Below are 6000 nucleotides of genomic sequence, written 5' to 3' on the forward strand. Positions count from 1 at the left end.
CAATACTGAGGTTGGTTGCAAAACTTCGTGACGCCAAGAAATAAATCATTATCAGTATCGTGCAAAAAGATCAACGTACTACTGTAGGTATTATGGTAATGACACAATGTAATAATGCAGCAGAAATGCGCAGTACTTTATTAATGACAACAGAAAAATTCCCCAAGGTGAAACACTATATTTAAGGGGCATTTCGATATATACAGCCTTATCCTCGCCACATACTCCACAAATGTTGAGATTTTTTTATACCGTAAGAATCTTCAGGCTAATATTTCTGTGTATAGCCTTTCTGACAGATTCTGACATTAACAAAGATATTGTGTATTTTGTAATTTTGACCTGTCGAAACCGATAATTACATTACAGTGGTGTTTAGGTATTAAACTGTACTGATGCATGTAACTCGCAAATTCAATACCCGAATCAGCTTAACTTTTGGAAATGACATTTTCTCTTTAGTACCCTAAAGTGAGGACGCTAGAATCGCACAATGCACCTTAGCGTACAATAAAGTATACTAATGGGCATGTTTGCAGAAACAACATAATCAATGTTGTATTTCATTAGCTATATTGGCAATGTCTAATACTCATGCCGAAGATGGTGATGTATATGGTTCAAAGCTTTCCCGACACAATATCGATAAAATTATTGCTAAGGTAATTATGCCAATTATCTCTAAAACAATTGTTACGTTTTGGTATATAAAAGTTGTTTATCGTATGTTTGACAAAGAAGTAAATCAGTGAATGAATGAATGAATGAATGAATGAATGAATGAATGAATGAATGAATGAATGAATGAATGAATGAATGAATGAATGTATGAATGAATGCATGAATGATTGAATGAACGAATGAACGAATGAATGAATGAATGAATGAATGAATGAATGAATGAATGAATTAATTAATTAATGAATGAATAAATGAATGAATCAATCAATCAATCAATCAAGCAATCAATAAATCAATCGATCAATCAATCAATAAATCTAGAAACCAACTAGTAATTAAATAATCACAGACCGATCGGAAAATGGACAAATAAATAAAAAATATTATGAAAAGACAGATTTACGGAACAAAGAAAAGATTTTAAAATGACCCATTAATAAAAATTGCACTATATTGTTTTATTTCGTTAAATGAATAGTCCATTGTAGTAATATTCACTACAAAGCTTGAAAGGAAGGACACTCAGCATCACGAGGTATGACCATAATACGAATGTTTCATAGAGCATAACAATAATTATATTGCCATGCATTATCATACACCAATATCAAGCATGTCAAGTCAATATTGAGATGGAGCGAGGAAGAGATATGAACATGATGAATCAAGTTCAAACGTTCACCTATATATATTAATTTTATTCCATGAACATTGCAATAACGTTGTATACTCGCGCATTAAGTAATATCTATCCTTTTTTTTTATATCCAAGATTAAAACTGTCCCCAGAAGTTAAACAATATACTATTCGTAAGCTCACCGCAAGTTCGGTTGTAACGTAAATGCCTTTTCGCGTTTGCGTTGCAAGCGTGTCGATAAAGCGCCCTCGTACGCGTGCGTGTACGCTCTGTGAGATTAACTTTACGCCGCGATGTGATACTACTCGCCTAGCAAAATGCGCACTTATGTCACCAAACTTGAGGTGAACCATTGTATTAGCATAATGTACATATTTTATGTAGTTTTAACGTAGATACCAATAATATGTTCATAAATGATTAATTTTAAAACAGTTTTAAACTTAAAACAAAAGCATGACCAATGGGGCGTTTTTTTTGTTTTTTTGTATCCCTAGTTGCGCGGTTTTACGTAGGAGACTCTTTGGGGCGCCCTCTACGGAGGGGCCCAATATTGACTTGGAATTCTGGCATTTCACAATACGATGCGCTGTCGCTGATCTTTGCTCTTGTTAATCCAATTTTTGACCTTCAGTGTCGACATCGCCATTCTAGCCACCATTGGATTTTCACGCGAGTGTGATAATAATAATGTTAAAAACAGCTCCACGAAGGATTCCGTGTGATAAATAGATAGAAACTGGATATACTATAATTTTTAATTACTGTTTTACTGGGCATTCGCGTGTAACATCATTATAATTATTGACATTTAAACACGCAATGGCGGCTTATTTGTGACCAGTGAATGCGAAATTGCGTGCGGGTGCTTGGTGATATCTACTTCCGGGTCTGGCTTGTTGACCAAATTTCCCACAATTCAACGCGCTATGACGACTGTCGCATTTAAACCGAATGAGGTGCATAGATTGCGAAATGCGAGATTTTTCTTCAATTTTTGGTTTTGCTAGATTTACTTTGCGTTGGTTTTGTTTAAAAGTCCGCGCTTAGAATAGATAACGCAATTGACTTGGGTTTGATTTTATTACTGTTTACTTATGTGCACTGAATGCCAGTAAAGTTTCAATATACAGCAGGAACTTAAGCTTAAACTACGAAATTAATGAACGCAAAATGCCATTTTTGAACTCAATCAGATAAAAGCACCGTGTATTGCATGCTGATCCGCCGGAGCTAATGTTTAGAATTTCTTATTCATAACAGTCAATTCAGCTCATGAATAGTCAGCATAAAAATAACCTGATGAAAAATAAATCTGATATCTTCTGCAAGCTTAATTTTGTTTAGACCATGTTTTCATAATTCATATATCCATTGCGCGATTGGATATTATTTCCGTTGATATTACTACGGCCGTTGACCTCTAATCGCTTGGCGTCAGTTTGGTTGTTTTCCATGCAACATGCCATTACATAAACTTCATTTGCATTGCTGGTTTGACGTAAAACATTGTTATCTAAATGTTTATATTCAAATCTTTTTCAATATTTATTAAATAAAAAGTCACTAAATAACACTGGCTCAGATTCTTTATTCTTGACTTATTTACCAATGCAATCACTCATAAGAAATAAATACTCATGGCAAACAATTGATAAGAATTAAATATGCAAAGCTATATTCTGAATAGATTAATTCTGCACCCCACATGATATACCATACTTGTTTAACAATAGTGACAGAAAAGGTAACCTGAGTTTTTTGAAAACAATCATAATCTTTCTTTGTTTACTATGCTAATGCTACAATTGTTTTAATGTGGTAAATGCTATCGAAGTGGTTATATTTCAAGATATTTCAGCACATCACATCAAAACTCCCGTTGGATGCCTCATTCCTTTTTAAAGGAATTTTGTTAATTAAGGCAATGTTCAATCTGTGACACTCGGTTGAACTTTTCAACCGAGTGTCGCAGAGACAGAGAGGAATTTTGAATCCACCATCTCCATGGATTCATCATAGCAGAATAGCTTTATTTTCAAATCATTCAAAGAAAAGAAGCACTCAAGCACGTGTAATGCTATGATGTTATTGTTCTCTTGCAACCAAAAACATTATACATTGTGAGTTTAATATATTTTACTGTTTTGATTTTTTCTTGGCTAACACCTGCTGAGTCTTAACATAAGAAAAACCTTAATTGGGCATAGAGGTGTTTGGATTTCAGACTTTTTGTCCAGTCATTGTTGAAAATCAACACTTCAATGTCATGAATGTCCAGAGGAGAAAAAAAAATAGCAGAAAAAATGTTCAAAATCAGGCATTTTCAATTTGAGAGGCTAATTTGACCAATTCCGTTATTTTGTATTAATGTTTATTTGCATTTCTAAATTTTCGAAAAGTGACTCCTCTATTACAAGGAGATGTAACCCCATGTGTAAAGACAATATGTACTATAGATAAGGTATTTTACGCCGAAAGTTTGCGTTTAAATGAAGAGGCGGTTCAATTAAAGTTATCAGCCCATTTGCAAGCCAAAAATGCATTAACTGCATGGTGTCAATTTGTTGACATGGAATCGTGCATAAATGGGAGTGGTTTTGTGACAACCAGCTGACCTTACACTAACACAACATTCTCAGATCGGATTTATGTTTTTATGACACAAACTCTTTCAGAAACGTGTACAAGTACTTTGAACCGAAAAAATGTAACACTTGTAACAAATGTATGTCAATTATACTGAAAAGTCAACTTACGGAAAAGGTAGTGTAAATTGACACGTTTCTTCAAAACCGACAGAATTACAGTTAAGACGTTAAAACAGTAGACAACGTGCTAACCTATTACAAACTGACGAATGAAATGATTTGGATGCTGTCAAATATTTGAAAGATTTGCTTTTTCAAAGTCGGGTACATCTCATTTGAACCTATCCTATACACAACATGAAAACCAGAATCCCACATGAGATCTGTACAGTAAACCTCGATTTTTGATTTGAAAATCTATACACGATGCGAAAACTGTTTAACGTCATTATAAATAAACTAGAAATTGCACATTGACGATAAAATGATTTGGATGCTGTTAAAATAATGTGGTTTTTTCAGAGTTAGGTAGAATAAATATTTTAACCAACCCGTACACATACCCCACAACATCTATATAATCCTTCGACGCATCTTCGATAAAAGAAATGTGCAGGATTGACAGTAATGCAGTGATTCCTCTGATCCCAGGATCTGACGTTGCCATGGATACCATTAATTTGAAATCTACGAGATGCTGACCGGTTTCAGGGTCATAATACATATAAACAAATATGATTCTACATCGGCAGAAAATAGACAACATACTAGCATATTACATATTAACGAAAGAAATGTTTTGAATATCAACTTCGAAGCAATTTTATTTGTATACTCGCCCTGTTTAAAATAACTGAGAAACTCGTATTTTCCAGTAGATTTTTCCATTTAAATGCAACGCGATGCGCAACCTTTTTAATATCCCAAAAAATAAACCAACATTATATATACAACATTCATGTGTAATGAAAAAAAAAAAAAAAAATTAACTATGCGCAGTACTCACCAGTAAATAAAGCGGATGACTTCAACGCCACCTCCTAGTGATGTTAATGTTTCCAAGCTTCAACTATAAAATGTAGCAAGAGCAAGCTTTGTGTAACCTTTCCTCATCCGCTGCGGTATATAACCTGCTTCTGCCGATAACATTTCTCAAGATTTTTACGATGGAATAAGCTGTCCTGCAACATTACCAGACGATTAATGTTGTGCCAACACTTGAATTTGTCAATTTAAACGATGCTGTCTGCTGCCAACTCCAGCCAGCGGTGTTTCTATTCAAATAATGTGGTTTTGTTTTTGTTCTCTATTTTTGTGTTTTTCTTCGTCTTACATTATCCTTGAGGCAATAGAAATGCATTCACGCCAGCATTGATTTAGTTCATGTCAAATTTAAGCCGTACTATGCGATTTCTGTCCAATTTCAATGTTGTTATTCTTTGCCTAAAAATGTGACAGATGTTACCAATATAACGGAAAAATGCTTAGAATGTCATGTTTTGAAAATAAAATCAATAAATAATTTAGATATCACATAGCACATTCATATATATGTATGTTTAAAACAATTAACCATATGGTAGAGTTATACGAACTAAGGTGTGCTGCATACCTTTTATTCGACGTAAAATATTCGTAACATAAAAATAAAATTAGGGTAGGTCGGTCGGCATTTTAAACGGTAAATTGCGTATGATAAAGGCCTTGTAACATTTTAGTTTCCTTTTTTAAACCTTTATTTATTTATTTATTTATATTTTGTTTATTTATTTATCAATCTTTTTTATTTTGCAAATAAATAAGAAAAAGTCTAAGGGCGGACATATTTATAAGGTCAGTCGGGTGACCCCAATCAAACAATTTTTAGGTCGTATTTGATGACGTAAAATGCATAAATAATACTATCATTGTTTCAATATTAAATCAGATGTGTAATAAACGAGAACAGCACTATTGGGCGCAGCCCGTCACTCAGAAGAACCGGTAGTCAGAAGACCCGCTATTCAGAAAACCCACTATTCAGAAGGCCAGCTAGTCAGAATGTTCCGAGTAGCAGGCCTTCTGATTAACTGACTTCCTGAATAGCGGGA

At 33.9% G+C, this 6000-nt stretch overlaps 1 protein-coding gene across 1 annotated transcript in view; it reads right to left on the reverse strand.

The window, feature by feature from the left end:
* Positions 1–5099, reverse strand: part of LOC140168494 (urotensin-2 receptor-like) — a 224817-nt gene extending 219718 nt beyond the window's left edge. The window contains exon 1 of the mRNA XM_072191894.1: positions 4917–5099. The gene's annotated coding sequence lies outside the window, so the exon portion shown is untranslated. The remainder of the gene's footprint in view (positions 1–4916) is intronic.
* Between the last annotated feature and the right edge of the window lie 901 nt (positions 5100–6000).

Source organism: Amphiura filiformis, chromosome 13 (assembly GCF_039555335.1).
Source record: "Amphiura filiformis chromosome 13, Afil_fr2py, whole genome shotgun sequence".
Taxonomy (NCBI): domain Eukaryota; kingdom Metazoa; phylum Echinodermata; class Ophiuroidea; order Amphilepidida; family Amphiuridae; genus Amphiura; species Amphiura filiformis.